This window comes from Anser cygnoides, chromosome 1 (genome assembly GCF_040182565.1).
Source record: "Anser cygnoides isolate HZ-2024a breed goose chromosome 1, Taihu_goose_T2T_genome, whole genome shotgun sequence".
Lineage (NCBI taxonomy): Eukaryota > Metazoa > Chordata > Aves > Anseriformes > Anatidae > Anser > Anser cygnoides.
The window spans coordinates 140,650,723-140,673,509 of record NC_089873.1 but is presented as its reverse complement, the minus strand read 5'-3'; the positions used below and the strand labels follow the sequence as shown (position 1 = coordinate 140,673,509).

Here is a 22,787-nt window from a genome sequence, read left to right as displayed (position 1 = left end):
TGGTCATCAAGTCTGTGGACACAGAAGCATTTTCAAACCAGATGAACAATAAATCAATTTGTTAAACATGCATTGTAGGCTGATAATTATGAACTCTAGTTAAACCATGCAACTGCGTCAGGCTACATCTACAGACTGAGTTACCCAAGCAGTCTTATAATTGCTGGAACATCTGCAAGAAGATATTGATGCTTTTGTATAAATACTATCTTCCTTGATTGGGCTATTATAATACCCCAAGTAGTGTATTCAGCTCTTGCTATTAAACTTAGCTAATACTCTTAGAGCTTAGTCTAGCTACTCAGCAATTCGACTAAGTCTTACAACTTCTATGTTTTTAAAAACATGACATCAAATTTTAGCTGTTCTTCAGTAGTGTCCATTATTTGTCGTTCTAAACATTATTTGCCTTTCCATTACTAACATTTGTTGAATTCTAGCCTTACGTTCTGATCACTTTTTATGGTATTGTCCCTATCTAAGAAACACACTGACTCCATTCTTTTTTGACTGAACATTCAGGATACCCAGATGTCTTTTATTTATATCAGCTTTCCTTCTGCTATGAGGCAGGAATGCTGAAGCCTCCTTTCTCCTCTTCAAAGATGCTGCAACTTAGAACATCTGAGGAGCATAGATGAAAAGCTGTCTTGCCAGTCTTCTTGCAGTAGGAACAACTTTGAGCTTTTAGACCAAATTTTATCCATACTGTGGCCATGATATTCTGCAGAGAAAATTTTGCAGATCAGCCTCCCCAAACACTTTATTAGTGTAAGCTTCTTGATTACTACCAAACCCTTATCTCAGTCAAGAACCAGTAATGAACTCTTGGGCTTACAGAAATTCAAAACTGCCTCTGCATCACATTCCTTAAGCTCTCCAGTCCAACTAAGTCAGGGTCTATCCTTTTCAAAATCTTGAAGCTTGAAGTAACATCCTTTCACTTATATTACAGTGAATTGGCTTACATACATAGAACCATGGCTGCTGGTTATGATGGGGTCCAGTGACTATAGAGGTAACCTATGTGCTTAGCTTAGGCTAGGCACATGGTTCTGCATTCAAACTACATTTAGGTCTACTGATATAATCAACACATTCCATATTAGTACTTTACTCCCTCTCCAAGAAGTAAAGCCCAGCATTCTACCAGTTGATACCCATTTGTCCTTTTGTCTATTGCTGTGTCTATATTTATGTTATTTTTCTTCTTTTCTGTGCCAGGAGGTGAACATCTCAAGTCCTTCCCAGTCTCCTCCTGCTACATTTAACACATAAGATTCAAACAAATATAGTCTTCCCAGAGGAAGATACAGAGAAGAAATGAAATTTAGACTTTGCATATTACTTCCATTAATGTAGATATTTTGATCTCTGCAAGTATTTTCACTTCTAATTTGGTTTGTTGTGTTGGAATGGGCAGAGAGTACAAAAAAGTGATCCTCTTTGAGGTTTGTGTGCTTTAACCACTGCCTGGTTGTCTCTACAGCTATCCCTTTAAACTGTTCCAGGTATAAATTCAGGAATTCTAATATTTCATATAATTCATATGTAATGAAATGGTAAGAAATTCCATGTCCATGATGAATTCACAACTTTTCTTTAATTCACTCTGCATGAAATTCCTCTCTTCAATGTTTTTCTTTTTTTTTTTCTTCTTTTCAGTATTTTCTAGGAGTCCATTTTCCATCTTCTCAGTGAATCCATTAGAAAATCAAACATTCAGTGAAGTATTAACCAGTCCTTGATAGGTTTGTGTCTCCTAAAAAAGAAAGTGCAAGGAGTTTAAATAAAACTGGAAGAACACAGTAAAATATCAGATAGTTATCTTCTGGCATTGTCTTTGTTCTAGACAAATGTTCTAGAAAAAAAATGACTAGGTGATGCATTTCCATTAAAGAGACATGTCAAAAACGAACACTTGAATACTAGAACTGCTCTGTTTTTAGTGTTCATAGTCCATAAACCAACTGAGGAAAATACCAGCAGTATCTTATGTTTTCTCAGATATTTTAAACCCATTCAAACTTAACTAGAAGTTCTGATATAACCGAATAAGTTATAAGGAGGGTTATTACATTAAATTTGTAAGTGATTTGCATATGGAAATGACGTTTGCACACAAAAATGAAGCTAAGGGTATATTAAATGCTGAAATTAGCAGATGTCATAGATACCTTTTGGAAATAATTATGGGTTTAACAGGCTGTTATGTTACTGTGCTCCCTAGACTGTGGTTTAACCAGCTGCTGTTCTAAACCACTTTTCACACCTTCAGTGAAAAAAAGTCCGTTGATATTCTTTGGCTTTATATAGACTGGTTATCCTCCAGCACCCCATTTTAGAGGCTGGTGGGCTGCTGTGGTTGATTCCTTTCCAGTTCTTGGCTCCTGGCCTTAGAAGTGTCATGTTATAATTTGCATTACTACACTCACTGATCTGCAGAGTGCCCTGTGTACTTGCCCAGGACTGGGAAACTGTTCATTACTGGTGTCTCCTGAGCTTTGAAGCAAAGGGTCAGGAAGTCTTTGAGTATAGTTATCACAATAAGGATGTATTTAATGTCAGTGCTAAAAAGATGCAGTTCCAGATGGAGGTGAAGAAGTATATATTGGCTTATAAGAACACTAGAGATGGTACTTCACTTTCTCTTATTCAAGAGAACAGGGTATGACCTTACTCAGAAATAACATCAATTTTCATTTTACTGGGCATAACACCAGAAGAACAGAGACACTAAGGACTTTGATGGTGGCCAGGATGTTGGTGAGGAATAACACCCTTTTCAACAAAAAAAACCAAGACCTCCTGAAAGAAAACCATCTACACCCAGTCCAAAACCTTTACATACCCTAAATCAAACTTTACCACACAGAATTGATATCAAATGCTTTTCACAAGTGTCTACTAAACGCCACCATAGTGTTTGAACATTACCTAGTTGCTCTTTTGCTGACTGCATTCATAATCAAATCTCTTGGCAAGACAAATCTTTCTTCTTTCCCATCTGACATCTGCCGCAATTCCCTTTCTTGCTTCTCATGCTTCTAACCATGATGCTTTGCTGCTGTTCCTGAGACATTCACATATTTCTTTCTCCCCTTCTTTTCATTTCTAGATGCTGTTTCTTTCAATTGCCTGCTGTGGAAAACTCTCTGCATGCCTTACATCTGAGGGGCAGCCTTGCACTACCTGTCATCTCTCTTTTGACTTGTCAGATTTAAAAAACAAAACCACAGATCAAAGCTGTGATGAGCAGTCAGAGTCTAAAACTAATTTGTCCAATGCACTGCTTGAAGATAGAGCTTTCACATTATCAGATACAGTTTATAATGCAGTCTGAAATGTATCTTGAAGCATTTTCATCATTCCCTATGAAGAGAGAGATTTTACAGTGTTCTACCCAGACATTTCTTCCTGGCATCAAAAATAGCATCCGAAAAGTAAATAAACTGATTAGGATACACATGAAAATGTGCTGGGGGTAGTAAGGCAGCAGTAATGTGAACCAGAGGATGCTCTTAACCCCTAAGGCTCCAAATAATCATTGTAAAACTCCATTTCTTTCACAGCAGACTTTCTGCAGGAGACACAAAACAGATTTTAAGGTACAGTGAGTGCTCTCTTTTGGATGAAAGGGACTAGACAGATCTGCTTTGTTATTTTGTTTCAGTTTGTCCTTTAATCTTTCCACTTCTGCTGGTGGGGACTATTCTGGTGAATAATATTAATTCACCTCCTGTTGAGCTTTCCTTTGGTTTCCTAAATGGGTACTTCCTCTGTTTCTTGGTTACAGGGATCATATGTCACCAAAGGAAAGACAGACATTAAATGCATGTGCAGTTCTTAACCTTTATTCTATCCACCATCCTGTTTCTAACTCTGCCTTTGTTCCCCCTTCTCCACCCCAAGCAAAAACAAAAATAAAAAATCAAAACACAAGCAAACAAACAAAACCACAACATAAGCAGGAAAGTAAATTCCTATCACCAACACCTTGAATAGTTTTTGTATTTTCCTTTCTCGGTCACTCTTTTAGCCTCTTCAAAATGCTATACACCATAACTCTGTAGCAGCACTTTATGGAGAAGAAAGCTTGACCATGCCATTTGTGCAGATATTCAGTTTTGGGAGAAGACTTTCAGTTGTGCCAACTCAGAATTCAGTTGCAATATTTTTTTGTGCACTAGAAATAGTGAAATAAACAAACAAACAAACAAAACCAGTTATTGCTTTTTATTTGTTCCTTTTCACCAGAGTCTCAAGGAGAGAAATTTGATCAAATCCCTGATTCCTGGAAAATCTGAGGGGAAGCAAAAGACAAAAGCTAGATATTTGGAGAGCTTTTCTCCCTGTTGCCAAATGAGTGAAGATAGCTCAATAATAGGGTCTGATCAGAGACAACCTTGCCTTTGCAAACCTCCTCCTCTATAATGACACAGAAGCTGAGCAGTTCCCATGTTCCCAAAAATCCTGCAACTGAGGAGCAGAAGTTCAGACCAAGAAGTCCCAGACGCATTTCCTTTCCCCTGCTGACTGTCACATTTAAAGTTAAAAGAGGTTATGTCATTAGCTGTGTCATAACACTTGGAAGACACCTGCAGGACTTCTACCAAATCCCCATAAACTGAGTTTGTGTGGTGGAAGAGGTATACTCTGCACCAGTTTCCACAGACCCCCTTCCTTCTCCTCTTGTCAAGTGGGAGACCTACAGAAGCTTCCCACAACTCTTATCCTACCATACACCTGGGTTTCTTTCCAAGTAAATTGGGAGCCATGAAGGTATGATGTGTAACTAGATCTCATCTCATTGTGTAATTAAAATATGGCCAATGTGCTCTGCTAGGGACTAGTCTACTAAGGGCACCATGGGTTATACAATCTTTAGTTCACTCACACTGGGTGAGGTTTTCTCATTTATTTTAACTAAATGCTGTGTTGCACAGCATCCATCATAACGTGACAGAGAATACTCACAGGCCTCCTGTTCCTGTCACGAGACACTGCTGTCTCCTGAATATATGCTCTTCCATGATATTTAGGCAGTTCTTTCAGTCTGGTTGGCTGGGAAATGGCCTCATCAGCCAGCACAAAAGCACTCTGGAGAGATGCAGAATATAAACGCCATTAGTATTTATCACAGTCCTGGAATAAACTGACCTTGGATATTAGTTCATCCAGTATGTAATATTTCACTCTGAATTAATTCATGTGATTAGTACAGGTTCAATTCAGAAAAGTGCCCTTTTCCATTTTTGGTATCCCACACTGGCACAGGGAATGAAAATCAGGAATATTGTTCCATACATTTTCTGAGTCAAATCAGAAACTTCTTTTAGTCTATACCAAGTATGCCTTTTCATGTCTTCATCAAGAGTGTTGCAGTAATCTTTCTGCCAAGAACAAACTTGTTATCTTTTGGACAGCAGCAAAGGAGGTGTGTCCATTGCCAATTAAAAACCATTTTCCCAGATGGTTAGGAAAGCTTTCGTATCAGGTACAGCTAACAGAGCAGATGGATGATAACCATGGATAACTCCAAACAAAGACCAGTTGTAATCCTAAAATGTTGCTACCTCTGATGGTTAGCCAAGATGGTTAGCCAGTTTTGGAAGTTAAACTCCTGAGTTTACTGTTTATGTTGGCTGTGTGTGGATTCTGATATTTATCTGGCAAAATGCTGTGGAGCAAAACTGCATATGATGCAAAATAGAGTGCCCAAGAGAACAGGACTGGGATACCCATTCGCAGTACTGACTTCTCACCACTGTGAAAGCAACGATTTGGATTGAAGCCTGGTCATTCAGGCAAGTTTGTTCCAGAACATCTGATATGATTGCTTTTGAGGTACAGGTTGCTGTGTGGACACTTGAGCAGAAAGTCTGTAGCTCAACTCATTTAAGAATGATTCTAGTTTTTTTCCTTGTCACGTTTCTGGAACCTCTTAAAAGGTGGTAGATTGTAGGTAGAAGAAACTCTGTGTGTTCACAAAAGTGTGTTAGTGCTCCAAAATATCTTCGATTTTTTTTTCTCTACAAAGGACTCATAAAAAGAAACATGATTTTAATTTTAGATTATGTCAAATTCTTCTAATAAACTGACTGATTTAGCAATACTAATGTTATTTCAGATACTTTTGTATAGAATAAACTTGACTCATTCCTGGTTTTATCAGCACATTCATTGATTTCTTTTGTCATAGCATGTTACCCAACATTCTATATAAGCAAAATAATCCCATACCCAAAAATCTTTTTCTGATTCCAGATTCACTGTGAAATACTGAAATTCGTCTGCTTAGGAAGCATGTCTTCCTTCAGTCTCCACCAATTTCCACAGTTCTTTTGGTATGCTAAACTTTGTCTCTCTGTTCCTTTTTTTATTTCCCTCTGTCATACTCTCTGTGGTAAAAAAAAAAAAAAAAAAAAAAAAAAAAAGCAAGCACTTCTCTTAGCATTTCATTGCAATTAATCTTATTACTAGACAAAAGCATATGATGTCACTTTAAAACCAAACCAAACAAAAAGAAAACAACAAAACACAACAAGCAACCAACCAACCAAAAGCAAACAAACAAACAAACAAACAAAAAAACCAAGAGCAATACAAATAAAACCACATGTACAAGAATGAAACCAAGGAGGCTTGGAGAAATTTAAAACTGCAGTAGCTTTAAAGACAGCCAATATCTAACCAGAATACAAAAAGCCTATCTCAGTTCTAGAGAGTCTGGAGAATTTAGTGGCTCCAGCAAGCTGTTCTGAGTCAGTGCAAAGTATTAGCATTTAGCGTTAGGCACTACTAAAAATATATAAAGAATGAAAAGCATGACTGTGAATCACTGTTTTGAGTGAAGCAAACTAGGTTTAGTGAGTCTAGCTAGCATGCCTGTAAACCCAGCTGATTTTTTAATGGCTGGGATAACACTGTCTATAATGTGATTATAATATTCACAAACTTATTATAATATTCACAAACTGCATAGCATTTTTTGAGTCTGCACGTTATCCATGTAGTCTTAAGATGTATTATTTCACTTAACCTACGAAGTAATATATAGTTCCACCATCCAGGTGCATCTTACCTTACAAGTGTTGTCTGATCTTTCGTCTTGTGTTTCTCTAAAGTCTGAAACTCTGAAATCTGTTAAAACTAACCTAGGACAACAAAGTGCCTGTGGGCTCAATGGGCAGCATGCTTAAAGAGAGAATTTATTTTCCACATAGCTAGGTTTCATTCAAAATACAAAGAAAACTTTAAAGCTGCCATTGAGCAGTTTTAATGATGCAGATAAGGAGATGGTCTGTTAAAGACAAGACATTAATTTGCTGAGAGAAATCTTGAGTTGTAAAATGTGAAAAGCCCAGGAAAGAAAATCTAACAAAATAAAGACAAAGAACTCGTCTAACACTGTGACAGAACAGGAAAGGTCAGGCTTAAATTCAAAAATAAGAAAAAGGACAAGCCTTGGAGGTAAAGAAGAGAAAAAAGCACAAGCTTAAAGTTGGGGAAGAAATAAATAGAAACAAAACAACAACAACAACAACAACAACACTATGTACACAACTAGAAAGCTCAACATACAGTGGACAGAATAATCCTCTATAAGACTTGAGACATGAATAATTACTCCTTTCATCAAAATGATGGGCCTCTTAGTTGGTGTACACTGTGACACTGTACCCATCTAGCAGTTCTGGCATGAACCTTCCAAAGCAGCCAACCACCAGAGTAAGTGAGTAATCTGGATCTAGAATTCTTTTTGAAACTGATGCTTGCCTGCATCATAAAGTTAGTGAGGAAGATGTGTCCGTGGTTCTGAAGGGGTGTCTCAATCTGGAGATGAGATCTCACCCTTTTCAGAGCTAATAATAATATCTGTTTGACTGAATGCTTTTCTGGGGCCATGTTGATGTCTGTGCACCACATTCCTGCTTATTCTGCCATATGGTTACCTCTGTGTGAAAAATCTGACATGCCTTTGTTAGTTAACACAGAGAAGTGTAGGAGGAACTTCTTCATTCAGAGGGCGGTGAGGCACTGGTACAGGCTGCCCAGAGAGACTAAGGATGCCCCATCCCTGGAGGAAGGCCAGGATGGACAAGGCCCTGGGCAACCTGCTCTAGTGGATGGCATCCCTGCCCATGGCAGGGGGGTTGGAACTGGATGATCTTTAATGTCTGTTCCAACCCAAACCATTCTATGATTCTATGACATGATTTTATACCACTGCGATTGCCTTCTGCTATATCTTCTGCTGTACCAGCAGTACCAAAGTACTGCAAAGCATAGTTTTACAGTACTCCAAACCCCTGACTATAAATTGGCTGTGGCTATTTGGAACTGAGAGGAAAATAAAAAGGATGTCAAGTCTTTGTAAGCAGCAGATATCTATATCTCTGTTTTTCCTCAAAAAAATAACAGTAATACCAAGTGAGTCCCATATGTTGCAATGGGCTTGGTTTTGCTTATTTGTTTGTACCTTTTTGTAATGCAGCAGGAATGCTTGTGTCAATCCCAATGACAGATAGAAAGGAAATGTTACTGATACTATGCTGAAGCAAGATGGGTTTGCTTATCAGGACAAATGGCAGAGGCAGGAGACCTCCTGCTTCTTGTCTTCTGAGGGAATGTCATGACTTCTGCTCTTCAGTCCTTTCTCATTGTTCTCGTTGTTGTGTGAGATAATCAGATGGAGCCTGCCTTTAGAAAAAGTGCTTGCCTCTCAATTATCTATCCTCATCCTATAACACTTGCAGTTGGAGTTGGTTTATTCCTCACCCGTATAAGTAACTACACAAATCACTTGCTACAGTTTTTCTCCTTCTCAAGTCATTTTCTTTTCAACAGTGATAGTTGATGAAGGTCTGACGAGTCTATAAATCAAAGTTGTCTACTGACAGAGCAGAGGGAAATGACTTGAGAGGCATTCAGATCTTCTTTACAGAATAATATCTCAGCCTGCACCTCTGATTGTTCAAGCTGGAGAATGTTCTGTAAGTTGCCTGAACACAAAGTTGGGTATAGACATGTTTTTTTAAGCTCTTGCTCAGATTGCTGGAAGCAGGTTAGATGCCTTGCTTATCTTGTTCTTCAGCGTATTTAATGAAAATAAATCTGTTTGCTAAGCAAATGGCAAGTGTTTGCTTTTCCATTTAATAGATTTTTTTTTTTTTTTACCGTATCTGATAAGAAGGGCAGCAAAGCACAAAGGTAAGGGAGAGAGGTTTTTTGTTTATTTGTTTGTTCTAATATGAGCTTATGCCTTTTTAGTGTAAAAATGAAACCATCAAATCATCGTGTGTTATACCACTGTCCTTGGCAGTAGCAAAGCTGTTGTCCCCTTTGACAGTGAAACCCTCACACCTTGCCACCTGCTGGAATCCTAAACTCTGAGCTGGGTGGATAGGCTCCTTACACAATGGACAGGAAGAGATGGCTCAAGCTGAGGGGAAGCTGCCTAAGTTGCTCAGGGAAGAAGTACAAAGGAAAGGGGTTAAAGGAACCATGAGCTGACATTTGCACAGAAGTAACACATTGTTAGAGTGAGAGATATAAAGTCTTTCTATTAGACATTCAAAGTTAAGTTAGTATTATGCTTCTCTTCCTCTCTGTGCTTCTCAGCCTCATTTTTGAGAACAGAATGGTGCTCAAAGTAAGTCCTAGAATAAACTAACAATGTCATTTTGGGGCACTGACCTGGAACAGGAGAAGACTTGAACTATGTTCGCATACTCTTCCTAATCTGTTTAGCTCCCTGAAGCTATTCAACATGCAGTTGCATTTGCTTGTAATAGTTATCTGTGTCTCAAAGCTCAAGCCAGATTGTCTTGCATTTGTGACAGCCAAATTTATGTAATGGAACTATTGCACCAGCAGTCTTCTCTCTTCCTTGTCCATCCTCAGAAGTGATCCATATTCCTGGTTTTGCTACCCAAGATTTTCCTGAACCTTGCTGAAGATGTGCCTTGCCTGTCATTAGCTTTAGATGATTACAGCCATTCAAAGCAGATATTCAAAAGGCAAAGGTGATCTGTTACCTATCTTATTTCTACTGGTGAACCCACTCAATCTTTGAAAGCTGGCAGCAGTTTGTCCTTTATTAGAATTGCCCTCATATACAAGTCCATTGAGGATGACATGGGAGCCTGGGACCATGCTGCTCAGGATGGTTTGAGAAGCTGTTGCTTCTTGGAGCCTGAAGGCAGAGAATGTGCTTTGATATCCATACGCCCTCAGGAGAGAGATTATAGAGGTGAGAACACTTCCTAGGAGCTTAATTGATGGAGACATCAGTGAACAGCTGAGCACAATATAGGTCTTTGTGTGTTCCAAAGGGACAAGATCTTAGCTCACATTAGGAATCAGCTGCCCTGTAAATGTGCTTCCATATGTGATAAAATCACGTGATTTAGACTGAAATGCAAGGTATTTGAAAAATAAGTTTGTGCTCAAGAAATGCATCATAGATTCACACGTACAAAGCACTCAGCTCGTTCAGATGAAAAGTAGGTATCCTAGATAATTTTCTGAAGTTCAGGTAGTCATGTATTCTGAAATGCCTGTAAATCTGTCGTTCTAGAGCTCAGTTTCACTGTGTTTATAGGTTTATAGGTAGTTTTAAAAGTGCATTCAAGAGAAGCCTGCATATACCTCATACCTGCCAGATGGATTTGAATCAGAAACTCTGCAGCCATGTAGTTTGTCTTGCAATGTTTTGGCTAAGAAACTTGGCATGGAGTTCAGTGTGCTATCATTGCCTGCAAAAGTCTGTTTAGATGTACTGAAAATATGAAAGAAAGCTGCAATAGGACTGTATGTGAGTTTAGATCTGCTCAGTGAGGATTTATTTCTTCTTTTATTTGCTGTACAAAGCTTCAAGAGAGGGGAAGGAAAGGAGAGATACCTAAGAACATAGATGTCCTATCGATAAGAGTACTTCATGAGTTGGGTTTTGAATGTAGTTTTCCCATATTCCAGTTTGGTACTTTTCCTAGGGCAATATATACATGTATTGTGCCTGTCATTATTTTTTACTCTGGACCTTAGGCAAGCTCTGAACCTTTTCATGGGTTTGCAGATTTGGAAATAGGAAAGCTTCTGGTTTCTGTTGGGATACAGAAAGTTTATTCCTAATGTGGTAGTAACATAAGATAAAGGACTTTATCATCAGAGTTCAAAGGCTGTTTGTAACTATTGAAGTTTTTTGTTTTCCTTTGTAGAATCTATGTTAATTTGGGGCTCAGTCTGACTCTTGAACCCAATCTCCATATTCTGGTTATTTCTTGATTCTATCTTGGCTTTTGCACTTCTGCTCATATCTGAATTGAGTCTGTTGGCAGCCCACTCTTTCACACCGGCAAAGAGACTGGCTCCAGTTCTAGTATTGCCCTGCAGCCATTTGAGAAGCACCAAGTGTTTCTTGGAGGGAGAGAGGGAGGTAGGATAGGATTAACTGAAATAAATAAATATCCCATTTTCCCCTTTTCTGCTTTTCATTACTGAGGAGATTAAACTCTTATCTGCTCAACCTCACATCTCATAACTCAATTCGACTCTTACCATGTTGTCTAGAGGCCTCCAGAAAGCCCTCTGGTATTCTGTGATCCGTAATAATTATGAAGGCAGTGGTAAAGAAATAGGCCAATAGGATCGACAGTCCAAACTACTTTCCAGCGTTCCTTTCCTAGGCTGTAGGTTTTATTTCTCAAATGTCTGTCTGTCAAATTCCTGCTGATAGGAAGATCGAACGGTGCAGGCCAGAAGTTACAGGGGACTGATTATTTCTTTGCCCAGGGAGCCTTGTAAAAGAACAACACATTAACAACAACAACAAAACAGAAATTTGCCATCTTACAGAAAAGAGACAAGCAATGAAAAGAATTGCTTACCAGAAGCAAAGGAGCAGGAGAACACAACAAAGAAAAAAATAATATTTCCTATTCTCATTTAAAGGTGAAAGAAACATCAAAAGATATCCACAATCATCCTCAGTAGGCTTACCAGAGAACTTGAAAAAGAGGTCTTTTACAAATCCACCTCCATCATCCTTTTTTCTCCCTTTTTTATTAACTAAACAAGTGAACCGGAATTATCTTCAGCCACTTTCATTATTTTCTTATGAGTTCTGCAAATGTTTTAATACTAGAGAGATAAACAAATAATAGATTTTATGTAAATATCGCTTGCTAATGATGCTATCAAGAGACTCAAAAGCAGGAAATGGGAGGAGCTGATAAACAGGAGAGGTTAATTGAAAGTGCCATGCAAAGTGGGTTTAAGACATGGCTGCTGGGTGAGGAGACTGTTGTGTTCCCTCAGTTCATCCAGGCAATGAATATATTTGATTATTTGATTAAAGGCTAGTGTACATGTGAGGAATAATGCACCTAAGAGATGATGAGGAAATATACTGCAGAAAGACTTTTATTTACTGGGATCAAGGAAATACATAGCCAAGGAAAATATACCCAAAGAGACCTAAGCATCTCTCCTTGTGTCATCCAGGTAACACCTGGACTTTCTTCAATGTCAGGTATGAGAAGACTGTGATGTGCCATGTCTTGTTCTTCCTACACAGGAGCTCTTTCAGACCCTACCCTCCTTCCACATTTTATCGTGTTCTGTATATTTTCTTTCCTCACATGAACGTGGCTCATCAACAATGCTAACATTCTCTGAGGCCCCAAACTAGAGTAAGCCTGGATCAGAACAACATCTGACTAGAGCATTAGAAGCTGGGAAATCTTACCAAGACATGTTTATATTTATTTAGACTCATGAACTGCATCTAAATAGAGCAATGGAACTATGGGGTTAGAAAATATTTCAGAGTCAAGGAACATGCTGTATTAAAGCTGAATTAATATTTGGGAAGTGTTATAAAGTGCCTAGTGTTGTATTTCATTAACAATAGATACATTAAATGACCCAGAAATACTTGGTTTCATAGAAAAAAATGGGACTTCACTATCTTCCAAAAGTAAGGTTTTTATAAATATTAATATGGAGATCAAACTATGAGAAATGAGGAAGCTGAAAGAGATTGAGAGGTTTCCTAGTCCTTGACAGATATTTCTATATTGGTCATAGAAATGTTCACTGAATCTTAGCTTCTGCAGAAGAAATATATTATCTGGCAGCTAAAATGGCAAGGGTTTTATATTATTACTGTTTTTTTTTTTTTGTAATTTATTTTTTTTCCTGTTTATTACATTACTAATATATAAAGAAGAAAGACATTAAGATAGCTCAAGATCAACTTATTCCAATGTTATAGGTAACCCTAGTGTGACCGGTTATTTTTGCATCTCACTTGTCCTTATCAGATGTTGTCCTGGCGTAAACAATGTATAAATGAATGTAAAGAAAAGTCAGATCCGAAGACTATGAAAGTAAGGCAAAAGGTATTTGAGAGAGAGAATCTGCAAAGGAAATACCGTATGAATAAGATAGGTGAGGTAGATTGCACATTTATATATACATTGAATAAAGTATTATCTAAATAATTTCAATGACTGAGCTAATTAAAAATAACTGAGTCTGAGCAAATTCACAGTGGAATTAGATGAGTGGAAAAGTGCTAACATCATTGAAACCCATCCCATGTTGAAGAAAGTTGCAGCTGAATTTCTAGAAGAAATTGTGCTGTTATCAGACAGAGAAAGAAGTAGCTGTACCTGGGTTATACATGTATCTTTTGCACTCGCTCTTAACTCTCAGGTTTTTATATGTACAGCCAGTACTGCTCAGCAGGTTCTGTTCATCCAAGATGCATTGAAAATTGGTCTACAAAAAGTATCTAGACCATTGTCTATATTAGAGGTAGCATTATCTTCTCCACCATTATTGATTCTGTTGGTCATTTGGACACTGATGCTATGTTTCAGAGTGAGGAAAGATGGATAGAATGACTCTGTAGTGAAGAAGTTGGTGGTATCTGTCTTTGGTATGTTCTAAACATGATTTGTGTTCACATATAGACTGGTTCTGAAAATAGATGGTCAAACACCATTAATCTAATTTTTTTCTAGTTTATAACTGGTTTCTAGGAAGTAATTCAACTCCATGAACAGAATCTGCTAATGCTATTAAACTCTCTTCCCAAGAAAAGCTTAGCTTTTTTTCCACATTTGCCTCAGCAAGCTGCTGTTTTTTTTTTTGTTTGTTTGTTTTTGGTTTTGACTTGTTTTGTTTTGTTTTTAATCCAAAGAAGTGCATACTTGGGCCCTGCTATAATGCAGAATAGCAACGACTGACTGGTGTTTTCAGCTAACCTGTTTGACTTCTCTGAAATAGGCTAGAAAGGTTTTCACAGTCAGTTGCAACAGAGAGGTGGTGTGAGGAGCTGTTCTTACCGAACCTCAAGTATTTCACCTCAAGTTCCTTGCGCTGCATGTTACTCTTCTAGCTCACCACTCCCTAGCCAGTGTTTATGCTTGCCCTCAATAATTGTGATCCCTTCTCACCATTGCCTTCCAGCAGATCCCAGTCTGTGACCTGGGAGGCGAAGTAGCCCAATAGTTATCCAGTAGCTGACTGTGGTGACATGAGTGTCAATCAAGAGGCTTCTACACTTAAAACCACCCAACCACACTGCGTCCTCCCCAAGCCCAGCTTTTATTTGCATCCTAATGCGGATTTTGAGTCTATGTGAACAGTGACACTTAGTGGCAACTGCCAGAACTATGCCTTCAGGAGTGTAGCCTGTATTTTCATTGGAAAGTTTACAAGTTGTGAAATTGCAACATATCTAATTGGCTGGTTCTCTCTCTGAGGTAATCGGAAAGGTCAACAGTAGCCAGGCAACTTGGCTTGCCAGTGGATTCGTTCATGTGCTGTCTAAACTCTGTTATAAATGGAAAAAAAAAAAAAAAAAGGGAAAAAAAAAAAAAAGGAACACTAACTTGTCTGAGTCTGAGTCACATTAATTAATGTAGGTGATGGTGTTTGCATGTGTAAATGCTCTTCTCTGTATAGTGTGATTAAAATTATTTGGTCTTAGTACTAGAAAAATCATGAAGTCCTGGTACAGAGACCAGGTTCAATTATTTCTAAATCCCTATTAGTACTTTCTTTACTATGTACTAGTCTCATTGTTCTGTGTTGCTGGCCTTCACCTGATCTTTTTTGCCCTTTATAGGTAGTGCTTTCATTGGTTACTCTATCTCTAGATGAGATAATGTTTGGACAAATGTATTTGACTCACTTGCATTTACAGAAATGGGAAAACAGACTTAGTGAATGCCACCTTTCATTAGTCCTCTGAAGACTTATACTTTTCTTTTCTCCCTTTCTTCTTAATTTTTCCTGTTGACTCTTGGTTTGTGTTGCTGTTTTTTCTGCATAACGTAAAACATTGCCACTGCTGAACAAGCCAATTGCTCTCCTTATGTAAGAAAACTACTACCTGAAATTGATAACTGGTATGTGTCTCAAATAAAATGTGCAGCTGATTACCTGTGGTTGTGATTTCTCCTTGCATAAATGGAAATATCCTCATTGTTGACTGCAGTTCAGCTACAAAAAGTGGGGAATTGCTTTGCACATTATGTTGCACACAAGGAAATGTTGTCTGTGTTGTCATGTGCATTATGGAGCATTGTGTCTTGCTACATTGCTACATACCTACATAGCCTGAGGGGTATAACAATGTAAAGACTGGGATAACTGAGGATAAGATAGAGACTTTCCATTTGGCAGGTAGTGTTGCTAGATGGCTATATCAATTATTATTTTTTGTCTCTGCCATGGGTGAGATAGAGTGAACAACTACCCATAGTGGATCTGGATACTTGGCTTTATTTAGGAACAATTAAGATTATATTTGATTGTCTCATACAGTTGCTTGTTCCCCCTTCAGCACTGCATTCAACAGGGCTCAGCTTCCCTCCCCATCAGGGAGATCGCTGTTGTTCTAGGAGGGTGGGACAGAAAGTTGTGTCAGTTTGTGCTGTGCAGCTGCTTTCCCGTCTCATCTGTTTGTGACCAAGGTCCCTGGGTGTCCCCAGTGTTTGTTCCCATGCACCTCCCTTATCTCCAGAGTTTTCCCATACTTCAGGGGTCTTTCTTCCATTGAGGATCTTCACTTTATGGGACCCTTTCTCTGAGCTGCTAGCACCCAGTTTTCCCAGAATCACAAGGCATGATCATCCTCCTAACTGGTGATACAGTTTCCTGTTTGTCTTTAATTGGAGGATTCAGGATACAGCACTCCTCTTTAGACCTGGTGTTACCAAACTCTCCAACCAGCCCACACAGTCTGCAGACAGCAAGCTGCACACTTGTATGTGAGAGTTCAAAAGTTCAGTTTGGGACATTCACCTGCTCCTCATACATCCAACTATCTGCCACTAATAAGCATTCACAATTTGTTTGTTGTTGTTGTTGTTGTTATTTGTTTTGTTTTGCCTACAACAGTCTCAAAGCACAAGTTTAATTTTATTTAGAGATGCATCATCCACTTGTCTTTTAGCTGCAACTAACTCATTTCTTGCCAGATCTTTTCAACTTCCAAAGCCTGGAGTTTGTTAGGTTCACAAGAACTTTGCAATAAACTTAATTTTAAATTTAGTCTGTATTTAGTTAGTGTTGGTTTACATACACACCTTTTTTTTTTTTTTCCCTCTGAATCTGCAACAAATTGACTGTCTCTACTGAAATCTTTGAGACAGGGCCCACTCTACATGAAGTTCTCTTTCCTCCAGTTCTGCTATGCCTGAAGTTATGTCTAGATAATGTGATTAAGAGCAGGCTTAAATGTGGACTAAGGCATTTTGTCTCTCCCCAGGATCTGCTTGCTTTCTGTATTGGTGACCTTAGCTTAGATTTAGCTCAACTGTAGATAAGAAGATGGAGACAGATTTGTCTGGTGCATGTTGGGAAAAAAAAATGTGCAGCAAACAAAATATGCAACACAAGACATTCATATTTGATATAAGGAAAAAAAAAATAGCATGAACTTTATCAGACATTGTACCAGGCTGCCCAGAGAGGCTGTGAAATTTCCTTCCTTGTAGATATTAAGAGGTCCATTACGTAAAGTCCTGTTCTACTTGATTTACATGGACCTGCACTGAGCAGAGGGTTAAACCAAAAAAAAAAAAAAAAAAGACCTTAATCTCAAAATCATGGTAACTCATTCCCATTACGTTTTCCTGAAGCTTAAGACATGCTTGGAGAAAATGCTTATCTAAAGCCTGAAGAAGGCCAGTCAAACCTTGTTGTATTTGTTGCTTGAATTTTCTGACTTGTAGTGTTCATAACAAGAGATAAAGAGATAGTGAATTTATACAAATCATTCATTACCACAGTAGATATTTTGCCAACTAGAACTCCAAATAACATATTTAATGGCAGAGGCAAAGAACACAGAGGCAAGACAGGAGGAAGGATAATCATGTTTTTTTCATAGTCTGCTTGGCCAGAATTATTAAAATGAACAAACAAAAAAAACCACTGAATCCAAAAGAGAAGCGCTATAAATGGAGCTAATTTTTAGGTGCTGACTTTCTTCATCTTTTCTGAAAAACAAGGCCTCTTTGGGTATCTCTCATAAGAAGTACAACACGGAGGCACCACAAATCACTAGTTACTTTGAAAAACTAGCTTTTATATAAAATTAATTATTGTTCCAAGTGAATAGCAATCAAAACAGCAGAGCTAGTTAAATGAGTTTTGAAGAAACAGTATTCCATGGAATTACATATCTTTGTTGCAATCACTAACGGTAAATTTATTCAGAATTTGGTATAAAAGGAAACTAAAAGACGAGTTCCATGCTATGTAGAAATGTCTTTTATTTATTTGTTTACTTTTTCCCCCTATTGTTTGCTTTAAAGAAAACATGTTTAATTCATTTGGTATGAGCCAATGTCAGTTCTAGTTGTCTCTAGTTTATATCTAATAACCTTACATTTTAGAATCATGAAATGACATGGACCTGAAGGGACCTCTGGATGTTATTTGGTCCAACTCGCCATTTAAAGCACAGATTATTCAGATCACGTTGCGTAAGCTTTTGTCCATTCAGATTTTGAATATCTCCAACAACCTCTCTTTGCAGACTATTCCAATATTTGACACTATTATGGTATTTTTTATCTATTTTTTTCTTTTCATAACATCTGATCAGAAACTCCCTTGCTATGCCTTGTGTCTGTTTCTTCTTGTTCTGCCACTGTACTCCTCTGAGGAGAATCTGGCTCCATTTTCTCTATGCCTTCCCATTCAGTAAAGACAGAAAAGACTGAAACACTTTGACTGAAGAAAATATTTTGATTAAAAAAATAAAAGTAAAACTGAAAACAAAAATGGATAGATTCTTGCCCACTTTCTATATGAACCTTTTCCTTTCTGCATGCCTTGGGATAAAAAGAATGTGTGTGTGTTGTAAACCCCGAATGAGTGAGTAATGAACAGCTAGTACAAATTTTGAAACAAAACTAAGCTTCTGAACTTGTGGACTTTGTTAAAAAGAGTACTAAGTTGGAAGTATGAAAGCATATTTGAGGGAAGAGCTTTAAATGTAAATATTTGCATCTTAAAAATACATTTTCTGTTTCAGAATATGTCTAAGAATAATCTTGGAGGCGTAAAGTGTAATAATATTAAAATCTTCCTTACGTATTTTTATCTCTTGATGTTCTATATATTTTCACAGAAGAATGAGTGCAGTTAAATTATTCATCGCCTCCCGTTCTTTCAATGCTGAGCTGTTTTGCAAGTGCAATTCTTAATAAATTTTACAAGGTAAAATCTGAGAGCTGGTAAATGTTTGGAGTACCTGATCCCAGAAGGATCAGTGTTAGATTCTTGCTGCTCAACTACATAGCACTACTTTTCAGCTCGGAAAAGCTGGTATCTATATTTTCTCTGTGTATCCTTTCACAGTGAACAACACATTGCTTTCATTTCCAGGTATTCCTGTAATTGTGCCTTCCAAGTGCAGCACCACAGCACCTTCCAAGTGCAGTCAGTACACAGTTTGATGTGATTGCCTGTTACGATCTCTGATTATGATGGAAGTGTGTTTCCAGCTACATCACTCCATCTCTCCTCAGTCAAATTCAATTTCAGTTGGAGGGAGCTCTGCCATCCCCTGCCCATCATTTGCTATTGTCTTCTTTCACTGAGTTTAACCTGTTGATGTTCTGAGTGCCAAAGGCGTATCATTTGATTTTAAAAAGCCGCCTCCTTGGTGAACACCTCGGGGTATTTTCAGCTCTATTTAGATTTGGGCATTGCAGTTTTAAATTGCTACTTCGGGCTCTATTAAAACAATTTTAAAAAATAAAATGTCAGTGTGCACAAACAGGTAATTGAAAATAGCACTGCCTAGGAACAAATACAGTTTTCCTGCAGATTTCCTTAGCTTTTGTTTAAAAGCTCAGCGTTAGTGTTGTTTTGTTTTTTATTTTTTTTTATATTTTTTATTTAGTACAAATGTTAATCAAGATAAAATGTCATTGGCTTGGGTAGCTGTATAATGGTTGTTAACATATCCATTTATGCAAGAACAAATGATCTGCAGGAGCTGTGGTACACAAAAGTGAGAAATCCCAGGTAGTCATCCATTAACCTCAGGAGTGTAGTTCCCATTAATTTATGAATGTTTGTTATTATTTTTCACCATAAAATACTTTATTTATTCCACACACATTCAGATTATAGTAGTATAGTGTCTGGGAGTGGTAAAATACTCAATATTCAACATCCTATAATCATAAAATATTTTTATCCTGGAGTCACAATAAATCTTTGAATTCTGACAAAACATACAGACTGCATAGCTAGTATCTTGATGTCTTGTCAACTCTGAAGTCATTTATACTAGTGCAAATAGTTAGGCAACATTTTATGAACTTAGCCTTACTTTGCCTTCCTTTTGCATCTGTGTAAGTTCTATACAAAGTGCAAGATATTCATCTAGTTTCACTGGGAGCACTATAGATGAAGGCCATAGAGAGAGCTCAGATAATTGTCTGTGACAACCTAGGTTAAATTTTCTTTAACAAACGTTCTAGTGAAGTGATCAATTTTTTCATCTCCAAAACTTCATTTAAAAAATCTATTCCAAAACATTATTTAAAATAAATTTAAAAAATCCATGAAGACCAAATCAATGTGTTTGCACTAATACTTCTCAAGCTAACATTTTCTTACTCTAAATACTTTATTGGCAAGATATTAGTAGTGAATAAAGCATAGATTTCTATTGAATTTGGTAGACTATTTCATTTCATTTACCGATGGGTACAGATCTACTGTAAAGCATTGCAGACACTTGAAGAATTTTTGTGTGTATCAGCTGGTGCAATGCAGTTTTCTATACTGCATTAAATGGTGTAATTGGATGATTCCACAACCTTCTCTTCCTTTCTTCTGGTTACCTTAAGTCAGTGTCTTTCACTCAATGCAGACGTATCTGTAAATAGCAGCCTGCTTTGGCAGAAAGTGGTCCACACTATTGCCTTGTGTGCTCTTGGTCCTCCATAAACATGAAAAAATTAGGTAAAGAAAAAGAACCCTGTAAAATAATCTAAAAAGCAGAAAGCATAATTAAGTTGTGAATGCCACACATGCTCCCAGGAAGACATAAGGAAGACTGAGGGATGGGAGGATTTTATTGACCTAAGCATTTTGGAAACCAAAGTCAAAATGATGACTTCAGTCTGTGGCATTAAACAGGTCAACCCTGAACTGTCTTGATAATATCACATCAGACTGGCTTTTGGAAGGAGTCAAGCACTTTCTCTGCTGCTCGTAGGTTCCTTCCTATTGGTTTTGACATCACTTGATGTTTACATAGTACAATAGTGGCTTTACATTTGTTGAAATTCTAGGTCTTACAAGATTGACTGTTGGTATGAGAAAATGTGGATGTTGATCTTTGGAAGTCCAAGTTTTTGAAATTGTGTCCACTTCCAGTCAGTCTTCACTCATTCACAGATGTCTCCCAAAGAAATCAATATGCCTTTTCAATCAGTGTCTCTTTGACAACCGCTGTTAGAGAAAAATCCTTGCTGATGTTGCCCACATGTCCATAAGGCAAGTCACAAGGGACCCATATTCTCTGTTATGGGCAGGTTGTAAGGGGATCTGAGCATGGAGCAACAGTTACTTTTGGGTATGTTTTACCCAGGGATATGACCCACAGCTGTTCCTGTGCCCAGCCTAATGCCTAGGTAAGCATTTTGCCTCATGTGAGACCATGACATGGAAAATCTTTTCCCTCTCTCAGCAGTCCTGTGATCTTGTGGTTTCTGGTGCTGGGATGCTGAGCGCAGAGCGCTGGTGATTTAAGCTGTTTGGCTTCGCTGGAGAGTGAGTCAGGAGCACTTGCTTAGTCAGTCGCAGCTGACAGTCAGTTGCAGAGCGGTCGTGTATCACCTTCCATCTGTGACCGTCACCGCTCCCGCATGGCTGACCACACAGCCTGCATACCTGCCGCAGCTGAGGCTCTCTGGGCAGCTCTGCTTGCTCCCGTGCCTGCCTTCTGACGGTCTTCTCTAACTTTGTGAGAACGGTTCAAAGCCCTTTCTTCACAAGACAGGCAGGTTTTACTCACAGGACAGGCAGCGAGGAGAAACGATAGCTATGCTCACATTGTAGACAGAGTAATGATGGTGTATGAGTGCCAAAACCATAGGATCGTTCCAAAGTCCTTGTATACTGAAATCATAAATGTTTAGAAGTGAAAAATTGATTTATAATGTGTAGGTATAGACTCTAGCACAACTGGGGCACAAATGGGGGGGTGTGTCTCAGAGCACCTAGATATTACTATCCTATGCGTAGTAATATCATAATTTAAGAAATGATTCTTCAGATCTGTTCCACTCCTAAGCCATTACTCATCTTGACTGCATTGTGTATTATGCATGAAGACAAACTTAGGCTTTGTGGAAAGAATGTTAGCTTGAGATTTCCCACATCCAAAAGTGCATGTTCTTTAATAGTGTGTTTAGACAACATCAGCTTCAATCTAAAAGGATTTTCTGCTGTATTTTGTTTGTGGAGTCTGTTACTCTGCTGCTTGTGACACACTCAAGCAGAGGCACATGCACATACAAACAGAACAACCTGCAGGGGAAAAAGGGAAAACCCCAGTCTTAAACAAAGATGATGAAAGCTTTTAAAAAGGCAATATCCTCAAATACAAAAGTGGTTAAAGAGGAGCAAGAGGAAAATATTTAAATGCAACTCTATCCATTTCTACCTGCTAATAAAGAGAGTATTTTCTGTGCCTTGTCTAATGGGAAAATAGAGCAAAAGAACTTCCTTTCACACTAGTTTCTATAGTGACAGTATCCTCAAAATCATCTTTATGCAATCAAAAATAGCTTGATAGTACAGTGTAGAAATGGAGCTTAATCAGTTTTCTGTCCTGCAAAAAGCAAAACAGTTAATGATATTGAAAATGAGAATTTAAATTGCATAGAACATAAAATTCTTCTAGGTGAGTAACTGAACATTTGTTTGTTTCTGCTAATGAAGTGAGAGGTTGCAAAGAAAGGCCGTCCTACCCAGCCTCATAACCTCAGTAAAGGTCCGCAGGGTTCACCGTGCTTCTGTGTTTGGGTCCACAGTGTTACATCTACTTATTCCTTCATTTTTCCAGGTGTAAGTGAGTTCTCTTGTTTTCCATGGGGTCTGTGACATTTCTTCTCAGCACAGACACTAGACAGCTGAACCTGTTTCTATGGTGGACTAGGAGCAGCACAGATCCCATCTGGTTATATGAAGGAGGTCCAGACCCAGTCCTCTGTCGTCTCCTACCCTGCTGA

At 38.1% G+C, this 22,787-nt stretch overlaps 1 protein-coding gene and 1 long non-coding RNA gene across 4 annotated transcripts in view; one reads left to right on the top strand and one right to left on the bottom strand.

Annotated features, from left to right (window-relative positions):
* The window catches only part of GABRG3 (gamma-aminobutyric acid type A receptor subunit gamma3), a 345,355-nt gene that overhangs the window by 129,730 nt on the left and 192,838 nt on the right, over positions 1-22,787 (top strand). The window lies entirely within an intron of this gene.
* Positions 26-7,717, bottom strand: LOC106035762 (uncharacterized). Of its 3 annotated transcripts, XR_007158978.2 has the most exons (5): positions 7,585-7,717; positions 7,085-7,157; positions 6,244-6,401; positions 4,978-5,100; positions 26-1,762 (listed from the first exon to the last, which is right to left on the bottom strand). It is a non-coding gene; the product is annotated as an uncharacterized lncRNA (long non-coding RNA). The 3 variants fall into 3 exon arrangements; XR_007158979.2 differs by lacking the exon at positions 7,085-7,157 and having other exon boundaries at positions 7,585-7,716; XR_001206962.3 differs by having other exon boundaries at positions 7,085-7,610.